Here is a 15,938-nt window from a genome sequence, read left to right as displayed (position 1 = left end):
GGAATGTGTTTCTTGTCAATACTGTCAGTGATTTCCTAAAGTACACAAATATTTTCACAAACACGCAGCTTAAAAACACACAACATGAAAAAAGCCACAGTCAGATCTAACTATGTACAAAGAAATCTCAGTAGACACGCACACACGCACGCACGCACGCTCGCACGCACACACACACGCACGAGCATAAAGCAAAGCACGGGTGAACAGTTCCGGTCCTCGTATTGTCGGACCCTTAACAGTGTGACACCGGTGGAAGTAAACAGAGCGGACAGTGGAGATCAATGACATATAGAATTATTATTATAGTAATTCTATACGTCATTGGTGGAGATTCTTGCAGACGGAGTGGCGTCATCGGTCATGTGACCGCCCATAGCAACCGTCCGCCATTCAGCTCCAGGGGGAAAACAGCAGCCTCACGCTGTTCACTGTGCCTTGTGCGTTGCGGTTTTAGGTGTTATTGTCGTGTAATTTTGACCTTCAGTGCGTGGAAGGTCTTGCCGGCTATAGATGGCCTACACACACTACGACCAGCTTTCTGGGGACAGTTTGGCCCGATATAGGACAGAATTGGACCTTGTGGGTGTTAAAGTGCCCCTTCAGACTCCCTGCTGACGAGTATGACGGTATGTGGGATTTTTTTTAGCAATTCATCTGTGAAGCGGCACTGTGTGAACAGCCGTCTGCTCCGCTCCGTCTGTGTGTATCATTACCTCCTGCAACAAAGTAATCTAGTACCATAGTATTGTGTACAAAGCGCCGGTCAGTTTACGTTCACGTGTAAATGTGCTATAAAAAACAGTGAACACCGGACATCTTCCCGAATTTATAAAACCCGCCCGGACGCCCCGGACAGGACGGAAAAAGAGGACGCTTGGTCACCGTAGCCCAGGTTAGAGGAGGAGACAGTGCAGGAGGAAGAGGAGGAAGAGGAGGAAGAGGAGGACCGGGTTTGCAGCTTGCAGCCACAGTCGGCGCCTTTCTGGTTGCGCACACTCACTTGGTATCATGTAAAATGACAGAGTAGGATATTTCCTTTTATTGTTGGTGCAGCCGACCACACAACGACTTTTAACCATCTTAGAACTTCTCTCGTATTGTACGTCTTTACTCTGTCTAAGCGAGCGGCGACGACGGCTTTCCCCTTTGCACTGGTTGCTATTGAGCTTTGGAGCGTGATGTCACAAAAAAGGGGCGGAGCCATTTTCAATGTTGATCCGCCATTTTGAAGGGGTGCAACAAACGCACTGCAGTGCAAACCCATTAGAAGCTGGGAAAGTAATGACAAAAATGGTTCAAAACTGCTGTGTTGCTGGTTGTAAGGCTCCCTGGCTGACCGGAAGGGCAAAAAGTTAGATAATGGGCTGTCTTCTTTTTTTTTGTTTTCCTGATTGGAAGCACCCTATCATGTTACGGCTTGCCTGGATCGCTGCTGTTGGACGTGTGGACATAAAGTTCGATGTCATCCCAAGATATCTCTTGATATGTTCCACACATTTTCATTCTGGTAAGTTCTTGATATTGGTAATGAATAAATTACTCTGTCATAAATTACTCTGTCAGTTAAATGAGCTACTAGGACTGGCACATGGCTAATTGATTATTCTAAACAAAGCCCTCCTGCTGCCACTCCCCATCCTGCAGTCAGACTGACATTTTAGTGAGAGTTTTTCATAATCATAGCATCACCTTTCAGGTGGAGGTGAATCAGGAGGAGCTCTCTGGAAGAAAAAAACTGGAATTAAAGGAGAATAGGAAAACGCTGTCTGGAGGAAGCTGCAGCAGCAATGACCAGCGTCGTCTGGACGAACGGACCGGCTGAGGTCTGAACAGATTATAGATCCGTTAATTTAACCCTGATGTTGCAAATAATGAGGCTGACTCACGTGATACAGCTCAGAGTTTTATTGTTTCGTTTAATTATATCTCAGAGCCAGACAGCGGCGGCACCGCGGCCCGGACTCCTCCCCACACCGGGGACGGTCCCACCGAGACACACCCACCCGGCACCGGTCCCAGTGCCGAGCAGGACACAGGACCGAACAGGACCCAGCGGACCCGGGACTCAGGCCACCGAGGGCGGCGCGTGCCACCCGCTGTCAGTGCAGCTTAAATTAAAGAATAGAAGTCTTAATAAAATGTTTGACTAAACGTCCTCTGTCTGTATTTAATCTCCCTTTAGCTGATACGTTATTTTCTGGGCTGCTGGCTTCACACCACTCACTGCTCCGGGCAAACAGCGGAGCAGAGCGAGGCGGACCACCGGACCAAGATGGCGGCCGCATTGCTCGACAGCCCCATTGGCGGTAGCGGCCGATGCGGGGTCTGCTCTTTAATACATCTATGAGTGTAGGATTCTGGTCCTTCCGGTCCTCCAGTGCAGCCTGCAGGTCGCGGCATAGCGTGCTCGTGCTCGTGCTCGTGCTGGTCTCCCTGGAGCGTCAGGACCAATGACGTATAGAATGACTAGACGCTCACTGCCCCCTGAGAGACGGCAAATCGCAGCTGACTTCCGGTAGGGGCAAGCAGTATTACATAAATATATTACATAAATACTGTGCATGTTCTGACTGCAAGAATTGCTCCTCCAGAAACTTTTTATCGCCATTTTTGTGGGAGGAAAAGAGCAACCGTTCCAAGGTCTGTGGGTCTGAGCAGCTGTGAAAGTCCAACTGAATCATTTGAATTGGAGAAAAATTGTTTAAAACATTAACTTTCTTATTTGGTATTGTTTCTGTTTTGGCAGAAAGATTGATTTCAATCAGCAGTTAAGGGACCATCTAGAATTTACAGGACGCTGGAACAGTGAAGACAAACGCCATATCCAATAAGATAGGAGACAAATGAAGGTTGTGGTGATTATGGTGACGCTGCAGTGAATCCCACTGGTGGTATTACGTTTTCTTTATTTGTGTTAGTTTTTTTTTTTTTTTTTTTTTTTGTGGTGTTTGTCTTCACTGTTGCAGTGTCTTGTAAATTGTAGACGGTCCCTTAACCCCACAGCAGGACCGGCTGCTTATAGAAATTAATATTGTTTCTGATGCTTGATAGACAGATTCTTTTAATAAAAATGAGCTTGTAGCCTGTAGTCCACCTCACAACGACGGGATGGAGGCGCCCTTTGTAAGTTACTGACGTTTTGTGTAAGAGTTATTGAGACTGAAAGTCAGCATCTGTCAACTAAAAACATGCTTTGTTTTTTCTTGTCTGTGAGGCTAAACAGCGCTGTGATCGCCATGACGGCGTGCCGAGGACAGAGATGTTACTGTCTGCTAACAGTAAAAGCCATAACATAACACATATTGTCCCATCAGTGATGACAAGCAGGCCTTGAAGTCAGTGTATTTACCCAGGATTCCACAGCGCCCCACTGCTTCTTGCCACTACCGGAAGTCAGCGCCGATTTGCCATGGCGCCGCTGCTGTCCGCCGAGCAGCGAGCGGTCTAGTCATTCTATACGTCATTGGTCAGGACGGAGAGACTGCAGGGTCCTCGTGGAGAAGAACCCGCCTCCCGGTAGAGAGGTGTTTCCGTCTCCGGAAGGCGGCGGTTTCCTCTGCGCCTGGAGAGACCCTCCCGGTCCCGACCGTCCCGGTGGCGCTCCGCTCCGCCCCGTTACTGTTTCCACGTGACGTCGCTGCGCACGAGCACAACGTCTCCGTAGTGCGCGTGTACCGCGCGGCTGTTCCACGTGTGACTCCACGCGCCTCCAAACTTTCTGGAAACTCTGCTCCGGTGACCGGAGCTTTACCGCCAACATGCTCTCCTTCCGGGACCTGAGGGGCCTGCTGAGCGCGAGACTGAGCGCTGCTGCCGCAGACATCTGCTCCCTGCTGGAGACACACACACACCCTGCAGGTCAGACACACACACACACACACACACACACACACACACACACACACACACACCCTGCAGGCCAGACACTCGCACACCTCACACTCTGCAGGTCACACACACACCTCACACACACTCTGCAGGTCACGCACGGACACACACTCTCTCTCTCTCTCTACAGGTCTCACACACACACACACACACAGTCTTGTATTTCTATCCTTGTGGGGACCGTCCATTGACTCCCATTCATGTCTAGCCCCTAACCCTGACCCTTACCCTAACCCTAACCCACACCACAACAAAGCCTAACCCTAAAGAAATGTTTTTGCACTTTTACTTTTTTCAGTAACAACAACATGGTCAAGAAAACACTGTTTCTCCTACTTAGGACCGGAAAAAGGTCCCACAAGGCACGTCGTTCCACGTTTTGCTATCCTTGTGGGGACATTTGGCCCCGACAAGGATAGAAATACAAGAACACACACACACACACACAGAGCGGGTGTTGTGTGGGTGTTATGGATGAGCTGGTTCCCCTGCCCTGTGGTGCCAGCCTCCCCAGCCTCCCCAGGCCTGCCGGCCGGCGGCCCTCCGGGCTCTGCAGCCTCCCTGACCCTGAGCCGTCGGTTCCTCCTCTCGAGGCTCGTGCAGCTCAGGAAGCTTCGTCTGCAGTGATGCTCAGAAAACTCTGTCTTATGGTGCCTCTTGAAGTTTTAACTACAGTTCAGAAGAGTGAACATTTTAATACATTTCACCTGTTTTTGCACCTGGTTACCAGTGTAGCTCCTCTTTTCATCTTGTTTTACTTGAAAGTTTTGAGATTTTAACAGTTTTTGGGCAGATTTAAAAGCTTTTTTACTTCCGTATTGAAGTTTCCTCTTTCAGAAACTGTAAACATTTCCAGTTTTCCGAGGCGTTCTGTCATTTCCCCTCGTTTCCTGTGGTTATTAATTACTATAGCAACAACACATCGTCAGCAGGGTAAAACTAACGTGTCTCACGACGCTCTAACCTCAGCTCACGTTCCCTGTTAGTGGGTCATTTCCCCAGTTTACTTCATGGATTGTGAATAGTCCAGCAGTGTGTAACTAGAACAAAAGTAACTTCAACGTTTACTCATGTGTCATGTTGTGAGGCTGCCGCTACAGAGGCGCTGAAGAGCCACATGAGGCTCCAGAGCCGCAGGTTGAACACCCCTGAGGTGACTAGTGATGCTTCCCAAGAGTTAGCCCAATCCCATTTCTCTTCCTAGCCCTCCCCCTATGAAGCGGAGTGCTAAGGGGGAGGGGAGAAAGCGAACCCCTCTGAATTGGAACACCCCTCCGACAATCGCGTGCGTCATCAGTAGTCGCCGCTGCCGATGACGTAGGCAGACGCCACGATTGTTTGCTGAAGAAGAATGTTTTTCTTACATTTTAAAACTTTATTTATTGACAAAATACTGACATTCATGAACTTCTTTCGTTGCGGACGCCGCCATCTTGCCGATCTTGGAAGGCCAGGGTTTCCCCCAGAAAACTTGCTAAGCCTGGTGGTTGAACTGGTAAGGGAGCCCACCGCAGATCGGCCGGGGGGGGGGCTTCGGAGCGCGTGGACGCGGGTCGGGACCGGGCGTTCAGCCGTCGGAGTGGAAGTGGAGAGAGGGAGAGAGAGCACGCGTCGAGTCTCTGCACTGCTGGGTCACGGAGCGCAGCTTTTCTTTTGAGTCCCTCTCCGCTGTCCGGGCGCTGCAGCGCTGGCGGGCAGACTGAAAATATTTACAATAAATAAACAAGCGACGCTTAGCCTGGCGGGGGGGCAAGACAAGCCTGGCGGCCCGCCAGGCCTATAAAGCACTGGGGGAAACCCTGAAGGCTTTCTGGGAAATCTGTCCAGTGGCGGCTGGTGGCAGGAGCGCTTGTTTTGTCCGCCTACACCGTCAGTGGCGGGCGGCGTTAGTTCACTTCCACATTGGCGGGAGCGCTCGTTTCCACACCCGTGCGTTCCAGACACAACAGATAGACGATCATTTTCAATACACTGGTTTCTTCAACACCACCCGCCTGGAATGCGCGGGTGTGGATACGAGCGCTCCCGCCAATGTGGAAGTGAACTAACGCCACCCGCCACTCGCAGTTTAGGTGGACAAAACAAGCGCTCCCACCGCCGCCCCTCGCCACCGGCCACCACTGGATCATACCCCTCCGTTTGGAGTGTGCCTCGGGAGAATCTCCGTTTGGAGGGGTGGATAGCCCCCCCTCCCCCCCCGTCCCAATGACAGTCGGGACACCCCTACCCCTCCACCTGAACGCACAAAACGGAGGGGTGGGGCCAAGGGGGAGGGCTGAGGGGTGATGATTCAGCATTAGTCTTCCCATGGAACGCTTTCAGTGACTCTGCAGTGCAGTTCTGTCCTGTCCTGTCCTGTCGTGTCCTGTCGTGTCCTGTCGTGTCCTGTCCTGTCCTGTTGTTGCCATCCTCTTGACTATGATGGTTAAAGGACATCTTTGTCCCCTTCAGGATTCCCTCAGCAGCACGTCTGCAGGGAGGATGAGGAGCAGGAGGAAGGTCAGGCTCCGCAGGTCAAAGAGGAGCAGGAGGAGGTGTGTGTGGGTCCGGATGCCCGGGAGCTGCTGGTGAGGCAGGGCCGGCGGCTGTGCGTCAGACAGCTGATCAGCGACAGGCTAACCGCTAACCTCAGAGACGTGTTCTCTCAGTGGGAGCAGCTGGAGGAAGAGCAGAGGCTGATGGAAGCCTTCTGGAAACCACGAGTTCTTCTCCACAGAGCAGGTAGGGGGCGCTGCTCAGCTGGAGACATGCTGAAAGGATTCCGTCACAGTGATCTGTCTGAATTCCTCTGGAGTCTAGAGCTTCCACAGCAGCGCGTCTGCAAGGAGGAAGAGGAGGAGGAGGAGGAAGAGGAAGAGGCTCTCTCTGAGCAGCACTGGAGCTCCAGTCTGGACCCGGAGGAACCAGAGCCGGTGCAGACCAGAGGAGAACGGGGCCAGGAGCTGGACGGAGGTCAGACCAGGCGGGAGGAGCATCTGGCGGCGGCGGGTTGGAGGGGTTCTGTCCCTGAGGTGGACGAGGTTTCCCCATCCCCGGAGCGCGGCGGCAGAAGCCCTGGACGGCGTGACGTCTGTGGAAAAGGTTTTGGTTCTGCGGCCCGGCTGAGGATCCATGCCGCCACGCACACCGGCGCCAAGCCGTACCCCTGCCACACCTGCGGGAAGAGGTTCTCCCAGCAGGGGAATCTGACCATCCACCTGAGGACCCACACCGGTGAGAGGCCGTACCTGTGCGGCACCTGCGGGAAGCGGTTCTCCCAGCAGGGGAATCTAACCGTCCACCTGAGGACCCACACCGGTGAGAGGCCGTACCTGTGCGGCACCTGTGGCCGAGGCTTCATTTACCCCACACACCTGAAGAGCCACATGCGGATCCACATGGACCTGAAGCAGTACTCCTGCGAGCAGTGCGGGACCAGCTTCCGCCACAAGGTGACGCTGTCCCGCCACATGAAGGTCCACTCCGGCCAGAGCCGGCACCACTGCGGCGCCTGCGGCCGGTTCTTCCGGGACGGCTACACCCTGGCCCTGCACGTCAGGACGCACACCGGCGAGAAGCCGCACCGCTGCGGCGCCTGCGGCCGGCGCTTCGCCCGCCTCACGCACCTGCAGGCCCACGAGGCGAGGCACGGCGGTGAGAAGCCGTACTGCTGCGCCGCCTGTGGACGCAGCTTCTTCGAGAAGAGCTCCGTGCTGAACCACATGAGGAGCCACTGCGGGAACAGGGGGGACGAGGACGGGGGGGACGTACTGTCGAGGGAGGAGGACGAGGGGGACGTACTGTCGAGGGAGGAGGACGGGAGGGACGTACTGTCGAGGGAGGAGGACGGGGTGGACGTACTGTCGAGGGAGGAGGACGGGGGGGACGTACTGTCGAGGGAGGAGGACGGGAGGGACGTAATGTCGAGGGAGGAGGACGGGGTGGACGTACTGTCGAGGGAGGAGGACGGGGTGGACGTACTGTAGAGGGAGGAGGACGGGGGGACGTACTGTAGAGGGAGGAGGACGGGGGGAGGAGGAGCTGTAGAGGGACGAGGACAGGGGGGGAAGAGCTGCAGAGGGACGAGGACAGGAAGTCAACCAGGGGCAGCTCTGAAGAGGACTGCTGGGATGACGGTTTTATTTTTACCTCCAGATGTTACTTGTCGACTGTTTAACACATTTCATTGACATTATAGAAAGTGCTGGAAAAAAATGCTCATCATACACCAAACATGTTGAGTGGGGATCTTTAAAAATTAATAAATAAATAAAATATACTTTCTGAAAACAATGCTCTTTTTGAATTTCTTTAAAGTGATCCTTTGAGCTGGAGGTTTGGTTGAATCATTTCATGGTATCCTGTGTGTGTGTGTGTGTGTGTGTGTGTGTGTGTGTGTGTGTGTGTGTGTGTAGGTACAGTGACACACACACACAGAAATGTTGTATCCTGCGTGTCATGAAAAGCCATGTATTAAATGTATGCATGCTTATTTTCCTTTTTTAAAAAATAGAAGCATTCTGGGCAGTTCCAACCATGTGTGTTCCAGAGAGTTAGAAAGACCTGAAAGGTCCAAAGGAGGGACATCTCGAGAACAGGGGAGTCCCAGGCCTCAAAGAAATCCTGGCAAACTGTCTGGCGCCTCAGGAGGGGAAAGCAGGTCTCCACCAACACTGTTTATAGTGGAGGAGGAGCTGCAGACCACAGCTGGGGATATCATAGGACCGTGGAAGGAATACTTCGAGGACTTCCTCAATCCCGTCGCCACGTCTTCTTCGGAGGAAGCAGAGGCTGACGTCGGACGTCAAACATGAAGCTCCCAGGTACATTATCCACCATCGTGATTAAAAAAAAAAGACGCTTTTGGCCGAGTTGGTAAGCAGCTTACAGTCAAGTCGGCACCGACCAACTCAGCCACTCGAGAGCCCCCTCGCCCGCGAGGCCGACTTGGCGAGATGCCGACTTGGCTTGATGCCGACCTGACTGTATCCCGTTGAGCACGGAAAACACTCACCGGAGCGTCTGATGTCACTCCGGTGAGTGTTTTCCGTGTTGGTGAAGCTTACTGAAGCCTGCGAGCGACTGAAGTGCTTGCTGTCTCTCTCTTGCTATTACTGTTAATTCACGAAGCAATCAAAAATCGGGGTTATTTACGCCCCCGGGGTTACTTCGCCCCCGATTGACCAGCGATCTCTCGTGAATTACATTTCTTCTCCGCCGTTAGCGCCACCGGCGTGCTAACTAGCTTAGCGTGCTAACTAGCTTGGTCCGCCGGGACCGCTATGGCGTCCTCCCCTCTGTCTTCTTTTCTTTCCTGCTCAGTGTGCCGTATGTTGAGTCAGAACCCTGCCTCCCTTGACGATAGGGGTATTTGCGTAAAGTGCAGTGTATTGACAGCGCTGGAGGCCAGGGTAACCGAGTTAGAGGAGCGGCTGCGCAGATGTGAGGGGCAGGGCAGCGCTAGCTATAGCGAGGTAGCGGCAGGGCTCGCAGCCCGTTCCCGCAGTGAGAGGAGTGTTAGCAAGCCTAGCCCCGCAGCGTGTCCCGAGCAGCCGGGACAAGACCAGGACCGGTTTGTGACAGTCCGGAGGAAGGCTAGTGCTAAGCACCGCCACGCAGCACTCCAAGAACCGCTTCACGTCTGCAATAGGTTCTCTCCCCTCAGCGACGACACGCCGGCTGAACTGGACACGCTGGTGATTGGCAGCTCTATAGTTAGAGACGTGAAGCTGCCAGCGGTGAAGGTTAGGTGTTACCCGGGGGCCAGAGTGGGGGACATCGAGGGGAACCTTAGGCTTTTAAAACAGGAAGGTAGGAGATTCCGTCGAGTCGTGATTCACGCAGGCGGTAATGATGCCCGGCGGAGACAATCAGAGGTGCTCAAATTACAAGTAGCCTCGGTGTGTGAATTGGCTAAGTCGATGTCTGATGCCGTAATATTCTCTGGTCCCCTGCCCAATTTGGTCAATGATGAAATGTATAGCCGACTTTCATCATTCAATCGCTGGTTGTCTAGATGGAGTGAGGAAAACGGAGTTATTTTTCTAAACAACTGGTGCACCTTCTGGGGAAAGCCTGGGCTCATCCGCAGGGACGACATCCACCCAACTTTGGATGGTGCAGCCCTTTTAGCTCACAATATGGCTGATCGGCTTCGAACTCTAAATTGACAATCCAGCTATGAGCCCCGGGCGCAGAGCAGTCGTGTAGAACACTCCTCTGTTGATCTTGTTGATCCCGTCACTAATCCTGCTCCCGGATTTTTACAAGTCAAGCATGGAGGTTTACCTAGGCTAACAGAGACTGAGTCTGTCCAAGGTGCTCAAAGCATTAAAAAAAAGTCAATGGGTAAAAAGCTTAACATCTGTACAAGACAGAATAACTTTTCCAGTAGGAAATACATAAAATGTGGTCTACTAAACATTAGAGCAATCTCCACTAAATCTCTGTTAGTTAATGACCTTATCGGTGACAATAACATTGATCTCCTTGCTCTAACAGAAACTTGGCTCCAGCAAGATGATTATGTGAGGCTCAATGAATGTACCCCTCCAACCTATGTTAATTTCCAAACAGCTAGATCAACAGGTCGAGGTGGAGGTGTGGCAGTGATTTCCCACTCCAGTCTTCTTCTTAAACCCAAAACTAATGTTAAATTCAACTCTTTTGAAAGCTTAATACTAACGCTTACTTGTCCAAATTGGAAGAATCAAAAAGCTGTGCTATTAATTATTGTGTATCGACCTCCTGGTCCTTACTCTGACTTTTTAACTGAGTTCTCAGAGTTTTTAAGCAATATAGTATTGACTCATAACAAGATCCTTATAATAGGTGACTTTAACATCCATGTGGATGATTCTGGTGATAGTTTGAGTAATGCGTTTATTGCAGTATTAGATAGTATCGGTTTCACTCAAAATGTTGATGAATCCACTCATAGTCACAAGCACACCCTGGATCTGGTCTTAACATATGGGATAGAGGTCAGTGACCTAAATGTTCTCCCTCAGAACCCTATTCTCTCAGACCATTTTTTAATTACTTTTCAGGTTTTGATTGAAGACTACTGTGCTCAAAAAGATAAAATTCAGCTGATACGGACATTATCTGAAAAATCTGTGGCTCGGTACAAAGAATTGATCCAGCCTGCATTTGCTGCATTATCTTGTGAACTCACAGAAATGAGCTTATTGACCAGTGGTGATAATAGTGATCAGTTTGTTGACAGTGCTATGCACTCACTAAAATCTGCCCTTGACGTAGTGGCCCCGTTGCAGCTGAAAACCAATCGACCCAGGCGCGTTGCTCCATGGTTTAATTCTGAAACCCGTGTTCTCAAACAAAAAACTCGACAATTAGAAAGACTGTGGCGTAAATCTAAATCAGAACAATCTCTGAAGGCCTGGAAATGTAGCTTGCTAAGCTATAAACAAATTCTTTTTAAAGCCAAGACATTATATTACTCTCGTTTAATAGAAATAAACAAAAATAACCCTCGGTTTCTATTCAACGCTGTAGCCAGACTGACAACCAGTCATACTGTAGTGGAACCAGTAATCCCAGAATCTTTAAACTGCCATGACTTTCTTAAATTCTTTAATGATAAAATCATAACCATTAGAGGTAAAATCAGTGAAGCGCTTTCCTCAGATCAAGCTCAGGGAATCCAGCCACTGCCTCCACCTGAAATACCTGAAATACTAGATAGTTTCTCATTAGTAAATGGGGCTGAGATTACTTCAATTGTAATGTCTTCTAAAACCTCAACCTGTCTCCTAGATCCAATTCCAACTAAGCTTTTCAAAGATATCCTTCCAGTTATCTTAAATACGATCATAACTATAATAAATACCTCTCTAGAAAATGGCTATGTGCCACAGTCATTTAAATTCGCAGTAATCAAACCACTGCTGAAAAAACCTAATCTCGATCCTGATATTCTAGCTAACTACAGACCGATATCAAATCTGCCTTTTATTTCAAAAGTCCTGGAAAAAGTTGTGGTTAAACAGCTTTACCGCCACCTACAGGACAATAGTTTATTTGAGAAATTTCAGTCAGGATATAGAGCTTATCACAGCACTGAGACTGCGTTAGTTAAAGTCACTAATGACTTGCTATTGGCAGCTGACGCAGGTCTAGTCTCAATCCTGGTTCTCCTAGACCTCAGTGCAGCTTTTGATACAATCGACCACAATATTCTCCTGCAGAGGTTAGAATGTGAGGTTGGCATCAGAGGAAAAGCCCTCTGCTGGTTCAAATCCTATTTATCTAATAGGTACCAATTTGTTCACGTTAACCAACAGTCCTCACCGTGCTCCCAGGTCAGTTATGGGGTTCCTCAAGGGTCCGTGCTCGGGCCAATTTTATTTCTGTTATATATGCTTCCTTTAGGGAACATAATTAGAAGTCACGATATCAATTTTCATTGCTATGCAGATGACACACAACTGTATTTATCTATGAAACCTGATCAAACTAATCAAATAGACAGACTCAGTGACTGTATCAGAGAAATTAAAACCTGGATGACTACGAACTATCTCCGTCTGAATCCTGGCAAAACAGAGGTCATTATACTAGGCCCCCATAAACTGAGAGAGTGTCTATCCAAACAGATTATTACCTTAGATAACGTCAGTGTATCCTCCTCCTCTACTGTGAGGAACCTCGGGGTCTTATTTGATCAGGATATCTCATTTAAAGCACACATCAACCTGGCTTGTAAAACAGCATATTTCCACTTGCGCAACATAGCTAAAATAAGAAACATTCTACCTAGAAGCGATGCAGAAAAACTCATCCATGCATTTGTTTCTGCGAGATTGGACTACTGCAACTCCCTTCTCGCAGCCTGCCCAAAAAGTGTATTAAAAAACTTTCAGTTGGTTCAAAATGCAGCCGCCAGATTATTAACTGGAACTAGAAGACGTGAACACATTACTCCCGTTCTAAAATCTCTTCACTGGCTTCCAGTCGAGTTTAGAGTTAGATTTAAAATCCTTCTCCTCACTTACAAAATCCTAAATGGGATGGCTCCGACCTATCTCCAAGATGCTTTAACGCCTTATCAACCAATCAGAGCACTTCGCTCTCAAAATGCAGGGTTACTGGTGACTCCTAGAGTCTCTAAATGGACACTCGGTGGAAGAGCCTTTAGCTATCAGGCACCATTTTTATGGAACCAGCTTCCAAGTGGTGTCAAAGAGGCAGACACAGTCTCCACATTTAAGGTTAGGCTCAAGACGTTTCTCTTCGATGCAGCCTATGATCAGGTCAGCTAGGGATTCTAAACTAAACTAAACTAAACTAAACTAAACTAAACTAAACTAAACTAAACTAAACTAAACTAAACTAAACTAAACTAAAACAAACCAAACCAAACTACAGTAAACCAAACTAAACTAAATTAAACTAAACTAAACTAAACTAAACTAAACTAAACTAAACTAAACTAAACTAAACTAAACTAAACCAAACTAAACTAAACTAAACCAAACTAAAGTAAACCAAACCAAACTACAGTAAACCAAACTAAACTAAACTAAACTAAACTAAATTAAATTAAACTAAACCAAACCAAATTACACTAAACAAAATTAAACTAAACCAAACTAAATTAAACTAAACTAAACTATACTAACTAAATACTAGTTTAAACAGTTAAGTATCTACAAAGCTGCCCCAGGAGCTAGAATGCTGTGGGAAGTACGGTGCACTGAGCCCTGTCCTCTAATGTCTGAATGTTATTCCCTTTAGTCCGTTCATTGCTTTTCACCTGCTGTCCCCCCCTTCGAGGGGGAGTCTTCTCCAGTTTCAGTTGCTGACTCCACTATTACGAAGGCCTATGAACAAGCTCCGTCCGGACCGGGAGGACACCCCTGTCGGTCCTGCCCGTGGACTGGCTTCGGTTCTACTGCTGGGATCCGTGGTTCTTGTGCTGGACCGTCCAACGGACTGTCCTCAACATAGTCCTAGGCTTTACTTCTTATTGTCTCATGCTAGCTGTTGCCAAAGCTGTCCGTCCCTGGGAGTGGGATCCCTCCATACTGTGGTTCTCCCCAAGATTTCTTCTTTTCCCACTGGGTTTTTGGAGTTTTTTCTTGCCGGATGTGAGGGTCGAAGGCGGTGGTTGCTTCGTTCTGTCTCGTTACTGTAAATATTGACATATTACCATTATGCTTATTCACTGTTTTTACTTTTACCGACAAATGTAACATCTTGAAGTCCTCTGAGGCAACTGTTGTTGTGATACTGGGCTATACAAAAATAAATTGATTGACTGATTGATTGAAGAGGGAGCTGAGCCGAAAGGCGGAGCTCTCGATTTACCGGTCAATCTACGTTCCCACCCTCACCTATGGTCAAGAACTTTGGGTCATGACCTAAAGGACAAGATCCCTGATACAAGCAGCTGAAATGAGCTTCCTCCATAGGGTGGCTGGACTCCCTTAGAGACAGGGGGAGGAGCTCAGTCACCAGGGAGGAGCTCGGAGTAGAGCCGCTACTCCTCCACATCGAGAGGGGCAGCTGAGGAGGCTCGGGCATCTGGTTAGGATGCCTCCTGTACTCCTCCTTGGGGAGGAGTTATGGGCATGTCCCATGGGAGGAGACCCCGGGGAAGACCTCGGACACGCTGGAGAGAACATGTCTCTCGGCTGGCCTGGGAACGCCTTGGGATCCTCCCAGAGGAGCTGGAGGAAGAGTCTGGGGACAGGAAGTCTGGACATCCCTGCTGAGACTGCTGCCCCTGAGACCCGGCCCCGGATAAGTGGTAGAAAATGGATGGATGGATGGATGAAAGAAAGTAATCAGATTAAAATAACGCGTTAATTAGTAGCGTGTTAGTGACAACACTGGTTAGCAGGTTGAAAACACGGGTCGACCCGCTAGTTGCATTGTGAAAGGGGTATTAGAGACAGGGGGAGGAGCTCGGAGTAGAGCCGCTACTCCTTCACATCCAGAGGAGCAGCTGAGGAGGCTCAGCACCTCTTTAGGATGCCTCCTGGACGCCTCCCTGGGGAAGTGTTCCGGGCATGTCCCACCGGGAGGAGACCCCGGGGAAGACCAAGGACATGCTGGAGAGACTGTCTCTTGACTGGACTGGGAACACCTTGGGATCATCCCTGAAGAGCTGGAGGAAGTGTCTGGGGACAGGAGGTCTGGGCATCCCTGCTGAGACTGCTGTCCCCTGAGACCCGACCTCAGATAAGTGGTAGAAAATGGATGGATGGATGGATGGAGTCCCAGGAAAACACACGGTTATTTAAGAAGGAATGTTGCATGGTCAAAAAGGAAACTGTCCTGTGCCTGTGCTTTGAAGAAGGGTCCTCAGTGCTGTGTCCGGAATAGAGTTGCCAACTGTTCCTTGAAAAACGGAATCGTTCCGTATTTGGATGTAAAAGTGTGCGTTCCGTATTGAGCTGAAAAGGAACGCACTTTGTTCCGTATTTTTGTGAGAGTCAAAACGTGAGCAATGGAACATGCGCTTTTTTTTGTGAAAACTTACGGTAAATTGTTCACCGGCTCTCTGACGTTCTGTGACCAATGAGCTGACAGAGATGGCTCGACAACACAGAATCACTCTTATCTCATTGGTCAAAAAAACACCGTTCCTCTGAGGCTGCGGCAGCTCATTGGCCAGTAGTCAGTTGGTCACAGAGCGCATGGAAGAAGTAAATCAAAACATTACAGCAGCAGCATGGCTTCCAGAGACATGTCAGTTTGTGCCGTTTCCATATCGGATATATCATGTTTAGTTCATTGATGTGTGTCTGCTGCTGCAGACTGTGGAGTGTTTTCAGTTTAGAAACGGAACCTTGTTGGTTTTTTTGTTTAGAAGGTTTTTCAGTTTTGATTTTGCACTTTTTTAGTTGAAAAAACAAGAACATGTTAAAATCCAGAAGAGACAGCAGCTGTTTGATGACATTTTGCACATTTAGCAATAAATATAGAATAGAATAGAATAGAATAGAATAGGAATAGAAGACTTTATTAATGTCACAGTGGAGACATTTACAGGTGTATCGGCTCATAGAACACACAGCAGGGTGCAAAAGTAATGAATG

General features: G+C 49.2%; 1 pseudogene; it reads left to right on the top strand.

The window, feature by feature from the left end:
- The first annotated feature begins 3,382 nt into the window (after window positions 1-3,382).
- Window positions 3,383-7,856, top strand: LOC115406149 (zinc finger protein 771 pseudogene; annotated as a pseudogene).
- The last annotated feature ends 8,082 nt before the right edge of the window (window positions 7,857-15,938 follow it).

This window comes from Salarias fasciatus, chromosome 18, assembly GCF_902148845.1.
Source record: "Salarias fasciatus chromosome 18, fSalaFa1.1, whole genome shotgun sequence".
In the NCBI taxonomy this organism is placed as follows: Eukaryota; Metazoa; Chordata; class Actinopteri; order Blenniiformes; family Blenniidae; genus Salarias; species Salarias fasciatus.
This window is presented reverse-complemented; position numbering and strand designations above follow the sequence as displayed.